We start from the raw sequence: 27135 nt of genomic DNA, 5'->3' as shown, positions 1-27135 counted from the left end.
GACCCATGTGTATGTAAATTTGAGTTGGTAAATCACCATTCATTTCCTTGCAGTGTTACTCCATTGTGTATCTCATACGTTTTCTTCCATGATGCATTAGTGTTCTAGGGAATATCCCTCCAGAGTAATCTTCTTTTCCTAGCTAAAATGCATTATGCTCAAAAAGAGAGAGGAAAAAAGACACTCACAGTATACACTGAAATATGAGATTTCTAAGTAATATATGATTCAGTAATCTAAATAGATAGATATGATATATACTATAAATCTAAAATCACAGAACATTCAATTCAGTTCTGTATTCAGGAATAAATGTTTGTAAGGAAATATCCAGCTTCAAGCTAGATAAATCTCTATGCCTTCAGCAGCATAGCTTTTTCTTTATAGGTTGGTACTGAAACGTGGTTTCCTTTCTGTTTTTTTTTTCATAGTTAGTTTGTGTGAATATTGTGCATTAGAAAAAGCCCCCAGTGTTATACATAGCATTAAAGAAAATTCTTGTCATTTGCAGCCAAGCAGAGAATACTGACAGACTTCAGTCCTAAGTAGGATTAAGTTGAGTATCAGACTCTGGGTAGTGTTGCATTTCTTGTTATCTGAAAGTCTGAGGCTTTAGTGTTGTTGACATCTGGAGTATTTCTCAATGTGTTTGTATAATGTGTTTTTTTTCTCTCTCCATTATTGATCATATAGCCATTTGCCATTGCAGTCAGCTTTTTCCAAATGTTTGTAACCTCAGCTTTATTAGTTCCTTTTACACTTTAGCAATTCTGTGTTTGCTAAAATTGTCCTCAACAAACAGTGATTATGTGAGAGTCAAAGGTTCAAGAGCAGACTTAAGACAATCAGAAATGGGACCCAGTGCACATGGAAAATGTTGATGAGGTGATTCATTTGAACTGCAGAGAGATTGGGCTTGTCAGACCAGCCCTGCCAGATGATAGAAGACAGGCTGCTAAATGAGCTGCTTACCTCCCTCTCCAACTAACTGTAAAGTGCAGATTATTGGCTGTTAGAGTGGTGGCAGGCAGAAAATGAAGTATAAGTAAACTTAAAGTGTGTTTGTGTGTTGGGGGAAGTTCAGAGGTCTGAGTGAACACTAATGAAACTGTTTAGAATTATGTACTTTAGATTGGGCACTTGTATTATCAGACACTGTAAAGCAGTCTATAAATAATAAATCTGTTTTTGCTCCATGGCCCAGATGCAATGAATGGCCACTGAAGAATCCTTCCATTGACTACAGTGGATACAGATTCAGGCCATCTATAATATTCACCTATATATTTTTTTAAATAAATTGTGTATCACAATAGCTAATTTTATCTCAATAAACCACAATTGAGAGATTCCATTTTCTTCTTAATCTGTGACTTTGGATATAGTAGAACATTACTGTGTTGTTGGGCTGTCCATTACTGTCAGTATCTTTAGTACAGTAAACTGGTGCATGGTAAGCGTGTGTGTGTGTGGTTTAAAAAAAAAAGTGATCATAAACCCTTGCAACAGAGGATTTTTATTTATAATTTTTCATTGAGACAACCTATGATTCTTCTCAATTTAGTGTAGCTTGTAGGAAAAGTTGTGTGCTAATCAACAGGAATACAATTTACTTTGTATTTGCCTAACAGTGATTTCACAAAGTGACCTACTTTAGTAGATTTTTGCAAGGTTTTAATTTGTTTCACTATGATTAGTTTTAAGTTTCTCTGAAATCTTAAGATCAGTTTTGCTTACTCAGCTACTTGGGTGTTTTTCATTGCTGAAATCTCTTGAGCCAGATAGTCTGTGAAAGCCCAGCAGCATAGCTACTCTAAATATAAACATTTAGAATCCCCAGTCTCTTTTTATTTTAAGTTACTATGACACATTCTGCTCTAGAATATATGTATTTATTTAACACGTGTCATTTGTACCAAAGTCTTTTATAACAGATTGATGAAAGGCAAGGCCCTGAACAACCAATAGAAAGAAGACCATAAGAATATGGTCAATAATTATGTGATCATGTTGCAACTTCAGGCAACAGGCGCTCTACGTTGCCACGGTTTATCAGGCTGTGCCATGAGATGGACAGAATTGTAGCTGAGACAGCATGTGTGTTAGAACTTTGTCAGGAAGCTTTAACACAGAAGCTTATTCCAGTAATGTGAAATGCACAACATAGAGTTTAGGGAGGCAAAATACATGAGTTCAGTTTCACAATTGTTAAATTGGAAGTATCTACTGCAGCAGCCTTAAGAACAGATCTAAATTGTAAAGAGTCTGATTGTTAAATGATTACAATCGTTTACTGCCATAGGCTATAAAAATTAAAAAGGTCTAAGTGCTTCTTTCAGACAGCGATGCAGAGACTAATTTTACATGAATGCATATCCTAACAAGATTAGCCGGCTTATTCAGGCATATGAATTGCACTTTTGTTCTTTGTGTTGAACAAGCTTGTATCATCCAAGACACTCTATGCTTAACATGATTTCAACCAGTCCCTTACTTTCAAAGTATGTTCTTTCTTTCTCTCTCTCTCTCACTTTTTTAACACAGGACCTCTGAGATTTTCCGTTGTTTGCTTTTTGTATCTTCGGTATTTTATGCTCTCAATTTGAATTCTCCATTTCTTCTGTTTCTGTTTTCTCCTATTAATGGCATTATTTAAAATGGCAATGGAACATGATGTCTTAGCTCAATAATACGGAGCTACTGTGCTAAGTACAAATGGAAACGATCCATTTTTTAACAGCATTTTCATTGTTTCACAATTTGCTGTGTGCTTACCACTTCAGTTAGGCCATTAGGTCAGCCTCCATTCATACTGCAGTTATACAAGGAACAAAGAATTCTTTCCTGTCACGGAATTAATGATTGATTTTATATGTTGGCTAATCTATTGATGGTGAAACATTGAAAAAGAATAGATTACTGTGAATAGGAAAAAAAATCAATTCTTCTGAAATTTGCTTAGCTTCTGAGATCAAACACAGTCTGCTTTTTTATGTTTTATAAAGCCGTTTGGTTGAAAAACCATTAAAGGCATTAATGCTTTTGTCATTTTAGATGGATTACAAAGTCTTTAATGTATTATACTCCAATATAAATTTAAGGAAGCTGAGTAGAATTTTGTTTTGGAATAACTGAAGTAAAATGGTCTTGTTTCCAGAAGGCATTTTCAGAAAATTAAGACTACATTAAGTCTTTAGTTATAATACATCACTAACAGGTTTATTTTAGGAGTGCATCTGTATACTGTAACTTAACTATGTATTAGTGTTTCAATTGTAAATGCTTATTTTCAATTTCAGTGGCTTATACTTCACAGTAAAATTTTGGGCTGAAACATGATATGTGAGGTCTCAAAGGCAGTGCAAAGGTTTATTTAAAACTCAATGTTAATTTTTATTTTCTGTTCTTTTTAACGTTGTTTTGGAAGTTATGCAATAGAATACAGTTTTGTTACTAATTGTTTCCATTGTGCATGTATTAGTATTATTAGTTAATATTTACATTGCTTTAGCATCCAAAGGCCAGGGCTTGATGCTTTATAAACATATAATAAATGACAATCTGTGCTCATGAAGAGCTTAAGTATGTATGTGCATGGGTGCACACATACACACATTTTTACTATTCTAGAACAGCTTATGAGTGCTGAACTGTGGTGGTTTTGTGTGTTTTGTTTCATACTCTGATTGTTGGATGATTTTTCAAGGAAAAATATCAAAATGGTTTTTTTTAATTGAATGGACTTGGGAAACAGATAAAACAAAAATGAAGCTTACTAATTATTAATAAAAGGAGTACTAGTGGCACCTTAGAGACTAACCAATTTATTTGAGCATAAGCTTTTGTGAGCTACAGCTCACTTCATTGGAGAGATACTGTGGAAACTGCAGAAGACATTATATACACAGAGACCATGAAACAATACCTCCTCCCACCCCACTCTCCTGCTGGTAATAGCTTATCTAAAGTGATCACTCTCCTTACAATGTGTATGATGATCAAGTTGGGCCATTTCCAACACAAATCCAGGTTTTCTCACCCTCCGCCCCCCCCCCCCCACACAAACTCACTCTCCTACTGGTAATAGCTCATCCAAACTGACCACTCTCCTTACAATGTGTATGATAATCAAGGTGGGCCATTTCCAGCATAAATCCAAGTTTAACCAGAACGTCTGGGGGGGGGGGGGGGGGGAGGGTAGGAAAAAACAAGGGGAAATAGGCTACCTTGCATAATGACTTAGCCACTCCCAGTCTCTATTTAAGCCTAAATTAATAGTATCCAATTTACAAATGAATTCCAATTCAGCAATATCTCACTGGAGTCTGGATTTGAAGTTTTTTTGTTGTAAGATAGCGACCTTCATGTCTGTAATTACGTGACCAGAGAGATTGAAGTGTTCTCCGACTGGTTTATGAATGTTATAATTCTTGACATCTGATTTGTGTCCATTTATTCTTTTACGTAGAGGCTGTCCAGTTTGACCAACGTACATAGCAGAGGGGCATTGCTGGCACATGATGGCATATATCACATTGGTGGATGTGCAGGTGAACGAGCCTCTGATAGTGTGGCTGATGTTGTTAGGCCCTGTGATGGTGTCCCCTGAATAGATATGTGGGCACAGTTGGCAACGGGCTTTGTTGCAAGGATAGGTTCCCTGGTTAGTGGTTCTGTTGTGTGGTATGTGGTTGTTGGTGAGTATTCGCTTCAGGTTGGAGGGCTGTCTGTAGGCAAGGACTGGCCTGTCTCCCAAGATTTGTGAGAGTGTTGGGTCATCCTTCAGGATAGGTTGTAGATCTTTAATAATACGTTGGAGGGGTTTTAGTTGGGGGCTGAAGGTGACAGCTAGTGGCGTTCTGTTATTTTCTTTGTTAGGCCTGTCCTGTAGTAGGTGACTTCTGGGAACTCTTCTGGCTCTATCAGTCTGTTTCTTCACTTCAGTAGGTGGGTATTGTAGTTGTAAGAATGCTTGATAGAGATCTTGTAGGTGTTTGTCTCTGTCTGAGGGGTTGGAGCAAATGCGGTTGTGTCGCAGAGCTTGGCTGTAGACGATGGATCGTGTGGTGTGGTCAGGGTGAAAGCTGGAGGCATGTAGGTAGGAATAGCGGTCCGTAGGTTTCCGGTATAGGGTGGTGGTTATGTGACCATTGTTCATTAGCACTGTAGTGTCCAGGAAGTGGATCTCTTGTTTGGACTGGACCAGGCTGAGGTTGATGGTGGGATGGAAATTGTTGAAATCATGGTGAAATTCCTCAAGGGCTTCTTTTCCATGGGTCCAGATGATGAAGATGTCATCAATATAGCGCAAGTAGAGTAGGGGCGTTAGGGGACGAGAGCTGAGGAAGCGTTGTTCTAAATCAGCCATAAAAATGTTGGCATGCTGTGGGGCCATGCGGGTACCCATAGCAGTGCCACTGATCTGAAGGTATACATTGTCCCCAAATGTAAAATAGTTATGGGTAAGCACAAAGTCACAAAGTTCAGCCATCAGGTTAGACGTGACATTATCGGGGATAGTGTTCTTGACGGCTTGTAGTCCATCTTTGTGTGGAATGTTGGTGTAGAGGGCTTCTACATCCATAGTGGCCAGGATGGTGTTATCAGGAAGATCACCGATGGATTGTAGTTTCCTCAGGAAGTCAGTGGTGTCTCGAAGGTAGATGTGCCAGCAATGCCCCTCTGCCATGTACATTGGTCAAACTGGACAGTCTCTACGTAAAAGAATAAATGGACACAAATCAGATGTCAAGAATTTATAACATTCATAAACCAGTCGGAGAACACTTCAATCTCTCTGGTCACGTAATTACAGACATGAAGGTCGCTATCTTACAACAAAAAAACTTCTAATCCAGACTCCAGCGAGATACTGCTGAATTGGAATTCATTTGCAAATTGGATACTATTAATTTAGGCTTAAATAGAGACTGGGAGTGGCTAAGTCATTATGCAAGGTAGCCTATTTCCCCTTGTTTTTTCCTACCCTCCCCCCCCCAGACGTTCTGGTTAAACTTGGATTTATGCTGGAAATGGCCCACCTTGATTATCATACACATTGTAAGGAGAGTGATCACTTTAGATAAGCTATTACCAGCAGGAGAGTGGGGTGGGAGAAGGTATTGTTTTATGGTCTCTATGTATATAATGTCTTCTGCAGTTTCCACAGTATGCATCTGATGAAGTGAGCTGTAGCTCACGAAAACTTATGCTCAAATAAATTGGTTAGTCTCTAGGGTGCCACAAGTACTCCTTTTCTTTTTGCGAATACAGACTAACACGGCTGTTACTCTGAAACCTAATTATTAATGTTAATGCTGCTTATTGTTACATTTCCCCTTGGTTAATTTCATCTGAATTTCGTCTGCAGTATTCCTTTGAGAGATCCTGAAATATGCCTTTCCTTCCCAACCGTTTATACCCTTCTTATACTTGTGCACTGCCATCAAACCTTCTGTCATTTGGCCAAACCATACATATTTAAATCATTTAATCTTATAAGAAACACAGAGAGGGAAATAAAATGGCCAGATTGAACAGGAGAAACCGTGTCACTTTTAAAACTTCTTAAAGAGTAATGTGAACAATACAGAAAGAAGAAAAACTGCCAAGAAGCATTATAAAGTTTAAGAGTCAGGCGTAAACCTTCAGTGGAAAAATGGCTTAAATTGTCTCTAATTTACTTCACTGTCCTTAGCAAAGGGCTTTGCCTTTATGGTGGTGAAGTCTATGTAAGTCCCTGGAGAAATAAGACTTAACACAGGAAGAGTGACACAGTCTGCCCAGCGTTGGTTGACATCTATACTATTATAAAATGTTTTAACTTGGTAAGAAGTAAGTTTTGTACTCGACATCTTCTTGTATATCTATGATAATGACTGTTTGTTGACAAGTTACCAGGGCAAGGGGCTTCACTGAAGCTCCTTGATAAAGACTGGATGGCAGCTCCTTGGTGGTTACTAGCTTTAGCCAGCTCAGATCTTTCCTGGTTCCTGTTGCTAGATGCAAATTGCTGTATAGCTTGAAGGCATGTTCTTACCTTTCTTAATAAAGTTAAGATTGTATTTCCACCAATTATACTGAGAGGTGGGTTTTCAACCAGTAACATCCACCCGCTGCATATGACCTTCCTTCTCCATTGTATTGTACCCTCAACAATCAAGAAAATGACTCACTAATTAGATGTGTGGTGCAGTATTCACAAATAGCTATCACAACCAGTTACTGGTGGACCATGAGAAGAAGGGAATTCTACAAGTAGGAATTCTTCAAGGAGACTGGCTGGCAGCCTACCTGGAGTAGAGCCCTTTAAGCTAACTGAAACTTCCTATCTGATCTCAACTGCTTTGACAGGGCATATAAGGAGAGGCAGTCCCAAACCATTGAGGGCTTTATATATTATAACCAGCACCTTGAATTGCAGTGTGGAGCACTGATACAATGTGTTGAAGTTGGCTTTAGCTATTAGGAAGGGAGGAGCTGCTTTCTGCACTAGAGATAGTAGTTTAATGCTTGCCAAGGCCTGATTTAGAAAGGTACTTAAGCATGTAAGTCAGTGGTGGGCAACTTGCGGCCCATGAGCTACACGTGGCCCGTCAGGATAATCCACTGGCGGGCCGCGAGACTGTTTACATTGACCATCCGCAGGCATGGCCACCTGCAGCTCCCAGTGGCCATGGTTCGCTGTTCCCAGCCAATGGGAGCTGCGGGAAGCAGCAGCCAGCACGTCCCGCTGGCCCACGCCTTCCCCCAGCTCCCATTGGTCAGGAACCGCAGCCACTGGGAGCTGTGAGTGACCGTGCCTACGGACAGCCAATGTAAACAAACAGTCTCACGGCCTGCCAGCAGATTTCCCTGACAGGCCGGAGGTTGCTCATCACTGATGTAAGTAGTCCCACTGAAGTCAGTGGAACTTAAACATATGTGCTTGTGTTTAAATAGCTTGCTGAATTGGGACCTACATTACTGCCTACTCCTCAAAGTTGGCTCAGTTACTCTGACCAGTGTATAGGGCGAGAAAGGTGGAGTCAAGGTTCCTTCCACTTCCCAGTCCTACCAGCATGCCAGCTCCAGGGAGGAAGTAAGCAGAGAAGTAGCCATGCTTACTCCAGTGTACCCAGATTCAAGGTCAGATAGGCCACTTAAGGGTGCAGGGAGGCAGCAGAGGGAGAGGAATTATTTTGTGTGTGTAGTCCAAGTCAGAATCTAGCTCCAAGTGTCAGTCTCAACCAAAAAAAAGTGTCAAAGGCCAGAATCTGTGGCAGCCATTTTATACCACGTATAAATATAACTGATTGGTTATACCATTGACAGTAATACCCAGTACATTTTTGGACTTGTTTACTGCAGTAATTACACAGTACATGTATCTACTAGATGTATTTTGTCACATTAGAAAGGAAAAAGGGCTTCACTGAAGCTCTATGCTAATTGCTAAAGAGCCACTGGACCCACTGTCTTTACCAACCCAGATTGTTCGTGGTGTCTGTTAGCTCTAAATTGCTGTACAGCCTCGTCTTACCTTTCTGTTTAAGATTATGTTCAAATTCAAAGTCAGACTAGGGGAGAGGTCTTTGTGCACTACCTTATGTGAATTTACTGTTAGCTCCTTAGCCTGTCTATACACAAACACGCACACAATCATGTGAATTTACTGTTGGCTCCAGCCCCTGCAGAACATGCAGACCAGAGCGCAATGGAACAACTTCAAACAAAAATTAGTGTTGTATTTTATCAATAATGTCCATAGTGGCTGACCTTCACACAACTTATAGAAACCCAAAAGGCCCCAAAATTGTCTACTGCTTCCATCAATGGAGGGAGCAGATATATAACCTCTTCCCATTCATCCTAAGTGTTTCCGCCTATTGGGTAGCATCCTCTCCAGGGATTCAGATTAAGCACCAGCCAGATCATTTTCAAGGATTCCCTATCTGTGTTAGTCAACATGTAAGTAAGAAAACTGCAGTCTCTGGGTCAAATGATAGACTTGGAACTAGTGTCATTTGGATACTGATGGCATGAGATACAATGTTAAGTATCCTTCTATCTACTGTAAAGTGATGATTTGTTGTGCAAGTGCCTCCCTCCAACATTTTTAAGGGAGAATTAAACTTTGTGCTGCCTTTTATTTCCCTTTGTTTACAAATCAAAATAATCTGCAACCCAGCCAACTTTCACTGAATCAATACACTAAGCCAGTGCAGAAGTACGTTTTGTAGACTTAGCATGCAAGAAGAATTTAACATTTGTTCCTGAATAGAGTCAATAGTAGGAAAGATGTCAGGCTATGTTGAAACAATTTTTGTTTAGCAAAACAATGTTCCTTGACAATAAAAAGATATTCCCTTTACATTTTGGATGCATGTCTAACTTCCATAGTAATGCAAGCTTAAACATATTCAAGCTTTTGCATAACTTGCTGGCTTTTTTTCAAATAAGTAGGTTTGAAATTGATTCAAAGGTTCTTTGTGCAGGAATATAAACTGGTGACGTACTGATGGGACTGCACATACTTCACTTTTGTGAAAGAGCAGAATCAATTGTGTTTCTTTCCACAAAATGAATCACCAAGACCTAACCTAAGCAGGATCTTTCCTAACTGATGCAGAAACATTAGATTAGTCAGTGCTTTTCCAAAGGTGGCGTTTATGATTCAGATTTTCTATGAGCTGATTCATTGTTTCTGAAACATTATGTTAACCCAACAATCTGGTGGTAGGTTTCTAATTGACATAATTAATGAAGAACACAGATTTAAAAGCTCATTGTTCGTACTGAGCTGCTTGAGTGAGTGAAGAACTGTCTTGGACAATGGAGGCCAACTATGCTTGTGAGTTCAAGTATTCAAATTGGAAAAACTAATGGAGTGACACAATGATCCATATTAGACCAGATTTTGTTACCTTTTCTATTATTGGGAGAGTGAATCTGTGAGCATGATTCAGTTAGAGGCACATGAGGCTACTAGACAGCTTTCCTGTTGTTCCTGTTCTCTGTCACAGCTTGTGATTATGCTCAGTGGTGACACTGAAATGCAATAGTAAACCGGTTAGAAATTGTAGGGGAGATTCACTCTTGTGCAGAAAACCATTATAACCTGTCTGCCCCAGTTAAACCCCATAAAGTGCTGTGCCAGAGGCACTTGGGAGAAGGAATCATTCATGGGATGCTGGAGGCTACCATTGATGGCTCAGCAGAGAGGCCAGTTTGACACTCTTCCAATCATCTGTGAGTCAGTTACACCAACCTCCACTCAGTCACTCCATGTGTAATGTACACATGATTATTTGCATTTGATTATGATTATGCACAATGATTATTTGCATTGCTTCTGAATGTGGTTTATTGTCTCCTAGTTTCATTAAGATACTTTACTGTCATCTATTCCTTTTCTTTATTTTCCCATTCTGCCCTAGTGGTTTAGCACCTAGGAAAATTACCACAATTCCTTGACATATCCAACAAATCTTTTGATCTTCCCGGCCCCATGCTATATCATCTTAGAATCACTATTTTTCACTAGCCTCCTTTCCAATCTTCTAAACTGTTCTTTTTAGACCTCCCATAAAATTAGTTTAATTAGTCACCTGCAATTCACCCACCTGCTCCCCAAAGTTTTTACCATTTTTTTAAAAACTTTTCAGTTGCCGCAGAAGCAAATATTTATCCTTAAGTATGATCATGTCTAATTGTGCTCTTTTACTTCCAGGGATATTTTTTCTTGTAAGAAAGCAGTAGTACTGCAAAAAAGAAATCTTTCCTCAAAAAAGGCAATTTTTAAATTTTATTTTAAATTTAAACCTCTATAAAAACACTAATACTAAAGATCTAGACACCCTAACAATTAGACTTAGTCAAATAGTGATAATCCCCCACTAGCATAAATATATTCATATACTGGAAATAAATGAACTGAGCCAGCCAATAAGTCAAACCAATAGAAAATCCTTTTCATTGCTAGGAATATAATATACCCTCTACTTTTACCAAGAAGCCTATCAAACACAGTTATGGGAGATGGTATTTGGTGTTCTGCTTGGAGACAACTACATCATTTTGTCATTTGCCTTGACTCTTATGAAGATTGGGTGAAGGGTCAAGGGATTTCCGTGCAGACAATCTCCAGATGGATTACTTCCTGCATTACCAGCAGCATTTGGAGTAGCTCAGTCTACATCTCCACAAAGACTGGTGGCTCATTCGATGAGGGCTCAAGCAGTTTCAGTCATGTTTCTCGATGAGTTTCTATATTGGACCTTTGCAGAACAGCTACCTAGTCTTCAGTGCCTATTTTTATCAAGTATTTTGCTGTTATGACTGCATCTAAATCAGATGCAAACTTTCGAAAGGTATTTCTGCAATCATTCTTTAGGAAGATTCCAAGCCCCACCTACTTCAGTTACTGCTTGTGAATCAAATGTGTGGAATAAACATCTGCAACCACTCAAAGAAGAAAAAATGGTTATTTACCTGTACTGTAACTGTTCTTTGAGATGAGGATGCAGACACGTTTTACATGACCCACCCTCCATCTCCTCTTCCTAGGGGGGTCAGGGCAGTGCTGCCCTAATATGCCCATAGGAGTGGCTATGGAACCAAAGGGTCTGAGCATCACCCCAAAGGGTACAACTAAGCAAAGTTCTCGGACTTTGGTGCATTGGGTACGCACACCTGACTGGAATATATGTCTGAACCCACATCTCAAAGAACAACAGTTAAAACCCAGGTAAGTAACCATGGGGAGGGAAGGAGGGGGGATTTTAATGTAATTTTGTTCGTTTTTTAAATCAAAAGCAAACAAAAAACCAAGAGAATTTCCAGCATGTTAAGCCATATTGACACCATGTATAGGTAGTCAGCAGAGTGTGATCTCAGGTTGTTTGGAACCACAGAACAGATTTCTACCACTTGAGCTCAAGGAGTTTCTGGTAGGATTAAGTTGTTATCCTCTCTTGACCAGCACATTGAGGGGGAACATGACTCTCACTTTCCCAGTTACTTACACAATGATATGCTACCACCACAAGAATGTTGGGAATCCAAAAATCCTGTGTTCCAATTTTGGCTCTGAAGGAGAGTGCCATCTAGTAGTTAGTGACGGTGCAGCCAAGCTCCGAGACTTGGAACACTTATTCTGAAAGGTCGTATGGCTACGTACGTGAAACTTCGGTCAGTGATATTAGAGACGTGGATTCTTGCACTGCCAGAAATGACCTTGTGCCAACCTCTTTCATACCCACCAGAAATGGAAGGGAATTGTATCGTCCTACTTCATCACGAATAGGCATGAGGCCTTCTCGATAATAAGGATTTTGAAGTACACAAAATTATTAAGAACAGTCAGAGGAAGCACTGACACTAACACTCACGGTCTCCCATACGCCACACCTTTTCCTAGGCCAAAGGGATGGCTACTGCAATGGCTGTGTTCAGTCCAGAGCTCTAGCTCTGTGTCTACCATGGGAGAGGCTCATTGAGATCAGGGAGCATACTCCTGCTTCGGTGCTTTGCTGAATTGGGGCCTATTTATGACTCTGCAAGAAAGCAGTTAAGCATGTAATTAACTTTAAACGAATACGTGACTCCCATTGAAGCTTGCACAAGGCCTGCCCATGCTGAATAGTCTGTCACTCTAGTGAACACTAAATTTTACCCAATTAAAATACAAATCGTTGAAATAATGGATGTGCATATGGATAAACCACTAGCTGATTTTTTTTTAAATTGGACTATGTAAATGTTGCTGATGTGCAGACTTATAGTGTATAACTTAAGAGCCAAGGATATTTCTTAAGTATTTCACATTTCAGACACATACAGCAAATGATACATACACTTTCTAGTATGACAAAGAGGTTTACAAGCAGCTGAGTCAAATGACCTATTATCTAACAATGTGTTAAGTTTCATTTTGCAGGCAGGCAGAGTGCTTTTGAGACACTTACATCCATGCAGTAAAAAAGACACTGAAAAAATGTTTTATACCGTGGGTCAATGGTTATCAAATTTAGGTTGTTAATATTTCTTAGCGAGATGAACATTGTCTTTTAGTAAGAACTAGCCGGCCTGCATGAATGTAGTGGCATGTGTTCTGCTGTATATATTCACAAAAAGAAAAGGAGTACTAGTGGCACCTTAGAGACTAACCAATTTATTTGAGCATAAGCTTTCGTGAGCTACAGCTCACTTCATCGGATGCATTCAGTGGAAAATGGTATATTATCTTTGCTCAAATAAATTGGTTAGTCTCTAAGGTGCCACTAGTACTCCTTTTTTCTTTTTGCGAATAGACTAACACGGCTGCTACTCCGAATACTGTATATATTGAAACTGGATTTACAGTTATAAATATGGTGTGCATTTTGTATTGTATATTTATGCTCTGATCATGTAAACACTTATGTGATTAAATTTACTTGCCTGAGTAGTTCCATTGACTTCAATAGTAGTTATAGTTATGTATCGGTATTTTCATGATTGCTGCCTTGATTAGCAAGTTTTACAACACAGGGTAATAAGAATTAGATAGACATTTAATTATTGTATGTGCCTTAATACTAAATCCTGTTCTTATACTACAGTAAGTGGCCATTTTTTTGAAACATATCTTTAAAGGATACAAATTACTTTCGTAAGTTATGGTATGTACATTTGTTACTTAATGAATCACTACTAGTAATACTGACTATTATATTGATGCTCTCCAAGAAGATTGAATTGTTATATATTACACTTAACAGAAGATCACTCTCCATATACCAAATCTCTCTCTCTCTCCCTCTCCCACTATTTATTATCCCTTATTCAAATCCTTCCTCAAATAAACTTCTCTCATTGAGCCTTTCAACAATTTCCTTCCAAGTTTCCTTCAAGATAGAACCTTATTCTTATCACCTGAGCTTGAAAGTGGACATCTGTGCCTAATCTAGGTTATAAATTCTCTGGGGCATAGGCTGACTTCCTTTGCGCAGATCTGAGCACAATTACAACACATAATGAATAATAATACATAATAATAGCGATTATTTTATAAGAAAAATGGTATTATATAATTTATTTATTTTACTAGTATCAAGGTTCCTCCCCCACTCTGAACTCTAGGGTACAGATGTGGGGACCTGCATGAAAAACCTCCTAAGCTTATCTTTACCAGCTTAGGTCAAAACTTCCCCAAGGTACAAAATATTCCACCCTTTGTCTTGGATTGGCCGCTACCACCACCAAACTAATACTGGTTACTGGGGAAGAGCTGTTTGGACACGTCTTTCCCCCCAAAATACTTCCCAAAACCTTGCACCCCACTTCCTGGACAAGGTTTGGTAAAAAGCCTCACCAATTTGCCTAGGTGACTACAGACCCAGACCCTTGGATCTTAAGAACAATGAACAATCCTCCCAACACTTGCACCCCCCCTTTCCTGGGAAATGTTGGATAAAAAGCCTCACCAATTTGCATAGGTGACCACAGACCCAAACTCTTGGATCTGAGAACAATGAAAAAGCATTCAGTTTTCTTACAAGAAGACTTTTAATAGAAATAGGAGTAAATAGAAATAAAGAAATCCCCCCTGTAAAAGCAGGATGGTAGATACCTTACAGGGTAAATAGATTCAAAACATAGAGAACCCCTCTAGGCAAAACCTTAAGTTACAAAAAAGATACCCAGACAGAAATAGTTATTCTATTCAGCACAATGCTTTTCTCAGATTATGATTTCTTTAAATGGCTAACACGTACCTAGTTAGATTACTGACTAAAAGTTCTAAGACTCCATTCCTGGTCTATCCCCAGCAAAGACAGACACACAGACCCTTTGTTTCTCTCCCTCCTCCCAGCTTTTGAAAGTATCTTGTCTCCTCATTGTTCATTTTGGTCAGGTGCCAGCGAGGTTACCTTTAGCTTCTTAACCCTTTACAGGTGAGAGGAGCTTTCCCCTGGCCAGGAGGGATTTCAAAGGGGTTTACCCTTCCCTTTATATTTATGACAACTAGGTAAAACAATTCATCTTTATTACAGATAGGTGCCAACAAAAGTGTCTTTAATGTCACTTTTGATTTATAGGACTGCAAAGAAAATTCCTATGCTATACATTTAAAATCCATTATCTGGAAGCTTCTCAGAAACATGTTTAACAAATTCCATCGAGGACTGGGATCCTGTGTACCAGGTTTCAGATTGCGATAAATTTTTAGCCTAAAATTATAAATCCCCGAAAAATAGGAAAATTAAAGAATATGCAATAGACCATTAACTGTGGCCGTGCTATCAAGCATAACTATAATGACATACAGTACTTGCCTTTTTGAAAGTTTAATATATAACTTTATGAATATTAGATGTGGTAGTCATCTATTCCAGGCAGAGTTGTAACTCTGGATTAAAAAAGAGAGAGATTTTTCTCCGTTATGTAGCTGGAGAGTTAACAGACACAATGAAGCATAAGAATTACATTTTGCAAATTAGCGTTACATCTTTATCATCTTTAAAAGCTGAAAACTTACATTTCAGATAGTCTAGTTACTTATTTATTATTTCTGCTTAAGAATTTAAATCAAGGCATTGAATTTTTGCAAATCCTTACACAACTTGCAGTAGTTTGCTGATTTGTCTAACCTGCTTTGTTAAAGAGATTGGAAAAAAGCCCAAACATTTGAGTTCGCAAAAATGCTTGCCTCTCTGTCATATTTGGTGCCCTGCCCCCGAAATGCCTCCCACTTGCAGCCCTATTCTCCACTACTCTAGAGCAGAGCTTCACCAACCTTGTCCTATGCTACTTTGTCCCCAGGGTGTGGCACACGCTTACTGTAGCTTGGGCATCTGGCATGCTCCTAAATGCACACTAACATCCAGAATGAAGAAACATCACTTCTCCCCAATCCATGTCTTATCTGAAAGTAACAGCCCCAGGAAATAAAAAGCCAGCACCCATAAAGAGGATCAGTAAACATTTGCAGTCTGACCTCTCAAATGTGCCTCATGTCACTGTATCAAGCTACCTCTTCCTGCTGCATGAAGTGGGGAGAGAGTGATCCCAATCAAAATACCTCTAATATGGAAAATTCAAGCGTCATCTGCTTCACCACACTTTCTTTCAGACTAAATATGCTAAAGCTGTTTGCGTGACGGTTTTGTCTCTAATCAGTTGCCTAGCCCCTAGACCACATTCTCTTTCCAGAGCCAGGATTAGAAACCAGGATCCCTAATCACCAACATTCTACTACTGTGTCTCAAATTATTGTAAAGCTACCGGCAATACGTATGTTGCATCCCCTTCTAACTGATCCTCTCAGATGTGGTGAATAAATAAATAAAATTCAAGCCACATTGGCTAGCAGGGAAAGGGGGAGGGGAGATCTTCATGCACATGCTTTATAGTACTGAGAGGTGGTCAGACCCGGTGGTACTGGGAGCAATGTAAGTACCTGGTTCATCATCTCTTTGAAACATAATATTTAACTCTCATGTAGGCCAACAACAGGACTCAAAACACTTTGTAAAGGTAGGTAAGTAAGTATCATTATCTCCATTTTAGAGATGGAGAAACAAAGAATTAGAAAGGGTAAGTGATTCACTCAGTGGCGCACACACAGTGAGCAAATTTGTCAGGATGTCTGATTCCTGTTTCTATCATCTAACTACTAGATCGTGTTGCCTTCCTTGGTGCTAACTTTAACACAGTGTTATTAAACGATAAATATGTAGTACCCTGCCTCTGGTGGGGGGAAAAAAGTTGGATTAGTATTACTCTCAGTGCAGATAGTTTCTAGTCTGTGCAGTGGTGTAAGAATTGGGGAAACAGCATAAGAAGCCTATTTCCTTATGTATACATGGAGCCCTCTCTGCAGCACTTACTGACTTCCTGATGCTTTACACTATTGTGTTTAGCAATTCCACTCTGCTGCTTTCTCATTTTAAACTGCATCTCTCTTTATTATATATGGAAGATGGGACATCAACATTATTATTTAGCTGCCTTAATATGGATTTAGGATTCTAGCCCATTTGAAAAAGAAACTTGGCAAAGGTTTTGAAATCAATATTCACTTTTTTGAATTGCATCACTTTTGCACACACAATCTTTCAATTTTCCTGCTAAATTAAGTTTTGCATTTCATTTTCTTGAGAAGATGGGTGAAGGTAAAAATGGGGGGAAGGGAAAGAACTGGGTGAAATAAAATGGAGGTACCCTTGGCAGATGCAAGAAGTCTCAGGTGAAATAGTCTCAGCAAACTTCAGCAAACTCAGAAGTCTCAGCAAACTCCTCATTAACGGAGGCATCTTTGCAGCAAAATTCATTGCATGAGTCATCCTTTTTTCTCCACACTCAGCAATCTAAACTATATCTCTCTCACACACGCATGCGCGCGCACACACACAGCAATATAAAATTAAATGGATTCTAGTTTCAACCATTCTGAATTATGCGAGTGGAAAAAAAAATTGAATTGGAAGATGTGGGAAATTTATCTTGTTTCACGCTTACATAATCAAAAAACAACTAACTACTCTTGCTCCAGTTTTTCCAAACAATTCCCTTTGAGTCAGAGACACAGTCTGAAAAAACTCGGCCCAAAAGAAATGTTTGAGAAAGTTCTACATAAAATAGATTAGAAATAAACTTTAAGCGTAATAACTTTTGCAATATATGAAAATAATTTTGTAGAGTTTTTGTATTAAATTTTAAGGGCACATACTTTGGGAGAAATTTAATAAGATTTTTTGTAACCATAGTGTATTTATAAATAGTAATTACTATTATTATTATTTTATGTTATTTTAAAGCATCATCTCACCTCTAAGATATTTTGGTGGCACAAAGGAGAAGTAAAAACAGTAAATGTTAAATGTTATAGTCTAAATCTCATCACACTTCTGAATATATGTAGAGAAGGCACTGCGGTATGCTGAAAGAGATGAGATTCTTATGTCATTTTTTCAATAGAATAAAACTCTGCTTGTTTCAGAAATATTTTCAAGACAGCCCTTTGAATCAAGACACAGAAATGCAGATAGCTGCACAGAGCAAAACATACATATTTGAATTTTGCAACTGAATTTACAGTATCATGTTTATTGAATTCGATGCATGGCTGACAAAATTGGGAGTGGGAATTGTAGGCTTAAATTAGTGCTGCTCTGAAAATGTGCGCCTGCTTTCTGCATTTTATCAAGTGTTCATTAAGAAATGCCCTTATCACCTTCTCATTTTTCAAGGTGCAGCACTAGAATGTAATAATCTATTTTTAAAAATAAATATTCCATTAATGTGTTTCAAAAGTAAAATATTGACTTTTACAAGTGCTTAGTGGGAAAACTTAAATGATCACAAAGACTACTCATGGAATACTACTGTGGCATTCCACACTTTATTCTTTGCATGCAATTATTATGCAAATATTATTGCTACAGCAAATGACCTTTGTCATGAATTGTGTTTATAATGAAGCAAGGTTATGGAACACTAAAGGTTTTTAGCAGGTTTCTATGACAATATTATGCATAAGACCTGAAGACAAATTACTAATGGTAAAAGCCTAGGCAATTAATCTGACAATTTTCTTTGTATTAAAGTGTAAAGAATTAAGACATTCAACAAAATATTTTAAATACAGTTCTGAAGTTGTTGGGTTTTTTTAGAAACATGGTTGCTATGGATGGAGTCTCAGTTTTTCTAGTAAATGTGAGAACTGTGATTGTGTCCAGCTTTTCTTTTCCAGCTGTCACAAGCAGAGTGTCATAACGTTTAGAGATGCACTCCGTACCTGTCAGAGTTTTACAGTTCAACAGTGCATGATGAAGTTTGAGGGACGTAGTCTTCCTACAAAGCTAACAGTCTACATGCAGTGATGATACTTCACAATGACTTTTTGTTCAAGGTCAGCATAAAGGAATTCATCTGTAGTACTCAACAACTCATTTATTAATTGACATGTTTAAAAACTTAAGCCCAATTTTCTTAATGTGCCTATAATTTTCTTAACAGGTTCCTAAAGATTTATGAGAAAAACAACAAACTCTAAAACATGGAGAAAGTTCCCATAATTTCAGAATGAATTGTTTTGATCATCTGAAAATATTTCTTTGTTCAAATCCTTCTAAATTAAATATGATAGCATTAAGGCTTTGGCTTTTACCTGAGGATTAGTTTTGCTGGTATTTGAAGATATAACTGAAAGGGTACTTCTGACTATTACTTATTCTGGTAATTTTTAGAACACCTTGGGGAAAATTAAAACTTGCTAGCTAAGGGATTATTGTAATCATATGAAAATAATATATAACTAACTCATTAGGCTTACTCTTCTGTTTTGCTAAAATATGCAATTTTAAAGCTTTAATACCTCAAGTGTTCTCGACTTATTTTGTGAATGCCATTTAAACCCATGCTAGGACAAGTAATTACATTAAAGCATTTTTATGTACTACATTTCTAGCTGTTAATTATCTAATAAAAATACCTAAGTTACAGATGCTGAATTATGGCATTATAAACCTTGCTACCTTTTTTTCTTCTGCACTATTTCTTTGACAGAATACAGTGTAAAACCATAGAAGAGAGGTTACCTATTGTATTGTTGATGTTGTGTTTGGGTGCCTAGAGCCTTAGGTGGACATCTTTTTAGTTATTATCTGAGTCTACATAAATATCACATTTCTACTGTCTTTTCTGATCCTATTGCTGCACATAATTTGAACAGTAATTAATCTTATTTGAAATTTGCTTAGATCATATAGTAGGAAGATTCTCTTGAACAAAATTAATATAGAAATGTACAGGTAAATTGAGGGGAAATAACTTGATATTAAAATCTTTAAATCACTGTAAGCATTATAAAAGTTTGTTGATTTTACTGCAATGCCTACTTCAGTGGTATGTGACATGGAAGAGGGTTTTTATAATAAAGTAGTGTAAATATTTACAAAGCTTACAGGTATAATTTTTCCATAGCTGCAAAGGGGCCAATGCATTAGAGGCACCATGGTTTCATTGCAAGAAACAGGAAGGATATAACCTGAATAGTGTCCATGCAAAGAGATTCTGCATCCATCTGACTGCCTGGTGCTGATTTCCATACCATTTCTCTGTGTCAGAGGGCAGTTGGCAGTCAGGCAGCTAGCATCACTAGTTTGTCCAAGATCTACAAGGATCTACTCTGTGTAAAAAGGGAGTTCGTTTTGCAACAGTTGCAACTGTTTGTTTGTACTGCTTGTAGGCTGTAGCTGTGGTAATAGCCCAGTTGCATGTGTGCTTCATGACTTTACCTCCATGCTGGGGTGGATTTTTGTCTTTCTACACCCCATTTACTGAGGCTTTGCATGAGGAAATGTGAATTCCACCCTGTGTGAATGGTGAGAGTTGCCACATGGAGACTGCATTTCCACACTTATGGGCTAGACCTTATAAGTGAATGGACTCTGCACATTTAGGTTATAAGACTGTTTTGTCTTCAGCAATTTCCACCCAATTTGGGGAGTGTAATAGGCATTGAAATGTAGGGCTATGTTGTGGAACCACCTAGTGTCCCTCCTGCACTCAAGATGGGCAGTTTTCTTTCCTCTCAGACGATCATTATTAACATGGGAAAGAAGGATTTAGGCATAGCAAAAGGAGTTACTTTGATTAGAACAAAGACTGATGTTGGTCACATTAGGACCCTGCGATAGATCTTGGTCTGGTCAGAGATGCAGCGCAGGTCAGTTTGGGAAGGAGGTGCCAGTCCCACCAAAACTGACTTCCAGTTAGTGCCTCTTGGCAGGCCTGAGGCTATAGAGGGGTATTCCCTTCACACTCACCTTCAAATTTATAGCACATAGCTGGCCATTGGTGCCAGTTGAGGTCTGCACTAGGACAACCTTTTTGGGTACTTTAGGATGATTTATCTCACTTTGATAGTAGTAGTTTTAAAAAATTGAATTTAACCATCTTCTGCACTTAACCATATGATAGTTACAGTGTTTCATTGTTTCTGTGTCCACATCAACTGATGTGTGGGTACTTAATCATAGATTACTGAATAACTTAAACTCATACCATATAATTAATATCTGAGTCAAGGAATAAACTTTTCTTAACAACCCAGGTGATTTAAATCCTGCATATTATACTTTTGCCTACACCTCATGCCATGCTTATTAAAGACTGGCCTACTGTGTTTTGTTTTGATGTTAATTATATGGCATTAAAGCAGAAAATTTACAGTACTATAAAGCCACACGGATGTGAATTCCCTACATGTGTAGTACCAGGCCTGTTATCTTAAGACCTGCAGTGATTGATGTCTCCAGTTACAGCATAACTTGCAAGCATCTTCTGAAAGATACCTATAGCAATTGTTGATGTTAAAGTTGCAAAACCCTTCTCATACTAACCTCTCCAAAAATGTTCTATGCTCCCAGCTTTCTAAAGCATTCATCTCTAGGGTGGATATTTCCATCCTCGGATGTGAAACATTTGCAGGAACTTAGAAAAGAGCTAAAACATGATTCAAGGTCTGAAACTGCTTTACTGTAGGCACTAAAGAAGCTCAGTATATTTAGCTTACTAAAGAGAAGGTTAAGATCATGATCTGATCATTTGATCATGCTCCATAAGCATGGGGAAAAGATTTTTGATAGTAGAGAGCTCTTTAATGTAGCAGGCAAAGGCATGACAAGATCCAATGGCTGGAAGCTGAAGCTAGACAAATTCAAACACGAAATAAGGTGATTTTTTTTTTAAACCATGAGAGGATAGATAACCATTGGAACAACTTACCTAGGGATGTGGTAGATTCTCCATTACTTAAAGTCTTTAAAGTCTTTAAATTAGGATCGCATCTCTTCCTAAAAGATATACTCTATCTTAAGCAGCAGTTATGGGCTTGATGCAGAAACCATTCCATGCAACTCTGTGGATAGTGTTATGCATAAAGTCAGACTTCTGGCCTTAAAACTTATGAATCTATTTATTTATTTAAGGATGACACCTCACATCATGGTGGGGACACTGGTTCACTACTGGCATAGAAGTAAGAGTAGCCACTTCTTCTGAAGTGTACATAGTTTTTCCTTGATCCAAGTACTGATCTGTCTCATCATTGCTCAGCTTGTGAGATAAGAGATCTCATCACAAGGAAGTATGATTGAAAAAGGTCTATCGTACAGTTGTCTCTCATTACAGGAAAATAACTGCAAACACGAAATATCCATAGATATTTTGATTCCCAAACTCACATCTTATAGATTAGTCTTTTACTATTTTGACTTTTCATATCAAGTGAGTATTCTGCTGCTGCTCCATTTTATTGCACCAATCAATAATCTGTTCTATGATAAATATAAAGAATTCATATAGTCATGTAGCTAAGGAAAAAGTTATCCAAATACATTAGCAACAGATTGTCATGTGCTTGAGTTGATCCCATTTCAGTGATTGAGGTATGTATTGACTGCTAGGTTATGTGTGTAACAATTCCATTGTCACTGGTGTGACATAAAAGCCTGCCATGCAGTGATAATTACTGGGACCTATATGCCATAAAATGTACTTTGATTTCCCCCTTCCCCCATAGCATATAGTAGCAGTGTAGATTTTCTGAGCACTAGGAGATTTACACTGAAATTATACCGCCAAACTGTTTTTTTAACAGCAGATTGCCAATCTTTTAAAGCATTTATTAGTAGCTGTGTCATATGCAGCAATTAACTTGCTATTACTTCCAGTTGCCCTTCCCCATGAAAAGATTAGAAGAATGGAATTTGTAATTGTGAGACCTCAATACAGCTGTCAAAAAAGACTTGGGATCACTACAGGTAGTCTCAAGGGATAATTTGAAAGGCAGATCTGAACTGTGAACTTCTGTGTCAGAATTTTGATTATCAAGGACCCTTGTAGGTCACACAACAAGGGTAATGAGTGCTACAGACTTAAATGCTCTTGGACAAAAGTTTATTATAACTGTACATGGAAATAGCCCAAATATGTCACTGTAGATTCATGGTTATTACTGAAACAATGCATTAATGTTGGCAGACACTTGAAATATGATATGTATATAATAGTTTCACTTAGTATCACTTAAGTGTCTGTACTGCAAGGAGGCATGACCTGTCACTGATGTATGCTGCTATCACAAAATATGAGAATTATCCCTTTCCTTTAAAGAATTTCAGGTCACTCATCCACTGCATAACGGTAGTGGTAACGATAAATTACAAAAGGGCCAATTCATCACTTTGCTTGGTACTTCTTGCTCTAGTACCTCAAAAATAAAGCCCAAAATAAGCAATGGGAGAAGATTAGCTATACTCTGCAACTTAATATAAGTAAATGCATGGCTAGGTTATAATAAAAATAGAAAGGTATCATTAGAAATGCTCACTTTTTTAATGCCATAACCTGTACATGGTATCCAAGGATTTAATTTATTAGGGTATCACCCTCAGATGTATTATACATAGGAAATGTTTGAGATTGTTATACTGAAAAAGAAACTTACACCCATTTAGCAAAAGCTAAAGTAAAGGCAGGCAAGAGTATTTTCTGTGTGTGTGCTGTAGTCATGACACTCATCAAGAGAATCAATTTCTTTCCTGGAAAGTAAAGAAAGCAGAATTTGTAGTTTCTGTTGTTTCCTATAGAAATAATATTGGGGTTTGATTATTTATTTTGTTTTTGTTATGGTGGAGCCAATGTGACAAAGTTTTCAAGGTAACTTGCTGTCATATCATGACAGTTGGGAAGATAATGGATGTCACCAGTTCTCAATATGAATATGGAAACCCAGGTTAGTAGCTCTTAAAAATCAATGAATAACTTTGTCATTGTAACTGCACACCAAGAAGACAGTCTGTATCTTACCACCATAAACTGATGGAATCAAAGTGACTGCATAACCAGTGATTTCAGGGTTTCCAGTGTAATGCTTTTCAGATAACTGCAGAAAGAGCGAAGCAAAAGGAGAAAATGGGGAATTGTTTTGGAAATAAAATTATTTACCTTATAATTTAAAAGCACAAATCCAGTGCATCTAATAATGAAATCTGCAGGAGGTTTTCTTTCATAAAATGTATTCACAAGTGCAGCCATATTGGGAGAACTATTTAACTGTATAGTCCAGGATGCAACAAAACTATGAAAAAAGAGTTTAATAAGGTGGAACTGATTGGGTCGGACATTTGTATACCTCTGTGGATATTGTTTAATTGTCCATGAGATTGAGTTGTTAAATAAGCAGACTAATGCAAACTAAGTAACATAAAAATGAGAACTAATAAGAAACAGCAAAAATAATTTTGCTTCTAATGTGTAGTTCTTAATTACAGTGTGTTACAGACAACACTGCTTGAAAGCTTTGATATTACATTTCATTTCTGTTTTGCAGGAAAGCAAAATAAATGTTTACCAATTTTATAGTTCTGTCAGGTATATTTAATTTATAGATATGGCAAGAGGACATATTTATAAAACATTCAGTAATCCATAGACAATTGAAAATGCAGATTGCCATGCTGCCCATTACTTGCAAGTGCAATAGGTAAAATGTAAGGGCATATTTATAATCTTCTTACCCTTTTTCATTAAGTGATTACTCATGTGGTTTCCATGTCATGGAGGCCATGAGAAGATCAAGATCTTTCCCTAGGACAGCAGCTGTCACTTATTTTGTGGCGACCTTTCTCTGAAGCAGTCTCAGCAGTATGGATGAGAGGGTTGGCAAGCGGGATGGATTGGCTTCTATTATTAATTGTTTCTTACCTTCTATGGGAAGACTGACTGAGTTGAAATAAATGGGTACCCCTGCTTGATAGGTGGGAGAGAGAGAGACACAAGTAGGAGGGGTTTGTCTCTATTTTCTGAGGAACTGAGCCCTGGTCTACACTAGGACTTTAGGTCGAATTTAGCAGCATTAAATCGATGTAAACCTGCACCCGTCCACATGATGAAGCCCTTTATTTCGACTTAAAGGGCTCTTAAAATCGATTTCTTTACTCCACCCCTGACAAGTGGATTAGCGCTTAAATCGGCCTTGCCGGCTCGAATTTGGGGTACTGTAGACACAATTTGACGGTATTGGCCTCCGGGAGCTATCCCAGAGTGCTCCATTGTGACCGCTCTGGACAGCACTCTCAACTCAGATGCACTGGCCAGGTAGACAGGAAAAGAACCGCGAACTTTTGAATCTCATTTCCTGTTTGGCCAGAGTGGCAAGCTGCAGGTGACCATGCAGAGCTCATCAGCAGAGCTGACCATGATGGAGTCCCAGAATCGCAAAAGAGCTCCAGCATGGACCGAACGGGAGGTACGGGATCTGATCGCTGTATGGGGAGAGGAATCCGTGCTATCAGAACTCTGTTCCAGTTTTCGAAATGCCAAAACCTTTGTCAAAATCTCCCAGGGCATGAAGGACAGAGGCCATAACAGGGACCCGAAGCAGTGCCGCGTGAAACTGAAGGAGCTGAGGCAAGCCTACCAGAAAACTAGAGAGGCGAACGGCTGCTCCGGCTCAGAGCCCCAAACATGCTGCTTCTTTGATGAGCTGCATGCCATTTTAGGGGGTTCAGCCACCACTACCCCAGCTGTGTTGTTTGACTCCTTCAATGGAGATGGAGGCAATATGGAAGCAGGTTTTGGGGACGAAGAAGATGATGATGATGAGGTTGTAGATAGCTCACTGCAAGCAAGCGGAGAAACCGGTTTTCCCGACAGCCAGGAACTGTTCCTTACCCTGGACCTGGAGCCAGTATCCCCCGAATTCACCCAAGGCTGCCTCCTGGACCCAGCAGGCAGAGAAGGGCCCTCCGGTGAGTGTACCTTTTAAAATACTATACATGGTTTAAAAGCAAGCATGTGAAAGGATTACTTTGCCCTGGCATTCGCGGCTCTCCTGGATGTACTCCCAAAACCTTTGCAAAAGGTTTCTGGGGAGGGCAGCCTTATTGCGTCCTTCATGGTAGGACACTTTACCACTCCAGGCCAATAACACGTACTCGGGAATCATTGTACAACAAAGCATTGCAGTGTATGTTTGCTGGCGTTCAAACAACATCCGTTCTTTATCTCTCTGTGTTATCCTCAGGAGAGTGAGATATAATTCATGGTCACCTGGTTGAAATAGAGTGCCTTTCTTCAGGGGACACTCAGAGGAGCCCATTCCTGCTGGGCTGTTCGCCTGTGGCTAAACAGAAATGTTCTCCGCTGTTTAGCCACAGGGAGGGGGGAGGGTTGAGGGGGTAGCCACGCGGTGGGGGGAGGCAAAATGCGACCTTGTAACGAAAGCACATGTGCTATGTATGTAATGTTAACAGCAAGGTTTACCCTGAAAGAGTGTAGCCACTGTTTTATAAAATGTGTCTTTTTAAATACCGCTGTCCCTTTTTTTTTCTCCACCAGCTGCATGTGTTTCAATGATCACAGGATCTTCTCTTTCCCAGAGGCTAGTGAAGCTTAGAAAGAAGAAAAAACGCACTCGCGATGAAATGTTCTCCGAGCTCATGCTGTCCTCCCACACTGACAGAGTACAGACGAATGCGTGGAGGCAAATAATGTCAGAGTGCAGGAAAGCACAAAATGACTGGGAGGAGAGGTTGCGGCTGAAGAGAGTAAGTGGCGGGCTGAAGACAGGGCTGAAGCTCAAATGTGGCGGCAGCATGATGAGAGGAGGCAGGATTCAATGCTGAGGCTGCTGCAGGACCAAACCAGTATGCTCCAGTGTATGGCTGAGCTGCAGCAAAGGCAGCTGGAGCACAGACTGCCACTACAGCCCCTGTGTAACCAACCGCCCTCCTCCCCAAGTTCCATAGCCTGCACACCCAGACGCCCAAGAACGTGGTGGGGGGGCCACCGGCCAACCAGCCACTCCGCCACAGAGGATTGCCCCAAAAAAAGAAGGCTGGCATTCAATAAATTTTAAAGTTGTAAACTTTTAAAGTGCTGTGCTTAAAGTGCTGTGTGGCATTTTCCTTCCCTCCTCCACCACCCCTCCTGGGCTACCTTGGTAGCCATCCCCCTATTTGTGTGATGAATGAATAAAGAATGCATGAATGTGAAGCAACAATGACTTTATTGCCTCTGCAAGCGGTGATCGAAGGGAGGAGGAGAGGGTGGTTAGCTTACAGGGAAGTAGAGTGAACCAAGGGGCGGGGGGTTTCATCA

General features: G+C 39.0%; 1 protein-coding gene and 1 long non-coding RNA gene across 4 annotated transcripts in view; both read left to right on the top strand.

Moving 5' to 3' along the window:
* The window catches only part of ATRNL1 (attractin like 1), a 1055790-nt gene that overhangs the window by 719464 nt on the left and 309191 nt on the right, over positions 1-27135 (top strand). The gene's annotated exons all lie outside the window — the stretch shown is intronic.
* On the top strand, positions 25565-26910 carry LOC142072912 (uncharacterized). Its single transcript, XR_012669518.1, has 2 exons — positions 25565-25784; positions 26374-26910. It is a non-coding gene; the product is annotated as an uncharacterized LOC142072912 (long non-coding RNA).

The sequence above is a fragment of the Caretta caretta genome, chromosome 7 (genome assembly GCF_965140235.1).
Source record: "Caretta caretta isolate rCarCar2 chromosome 7, rCarCar1.hap1, whole genome shotgun sequence".
Lineage (NCBI taxonomy): Eukaryota > Metazoa > Chordata > Testudines > Cheloniidae > Caretta > Caretta caretta.
This window is presented reverse-complemented; position numbering and strand designations above follow the sequence as displayed.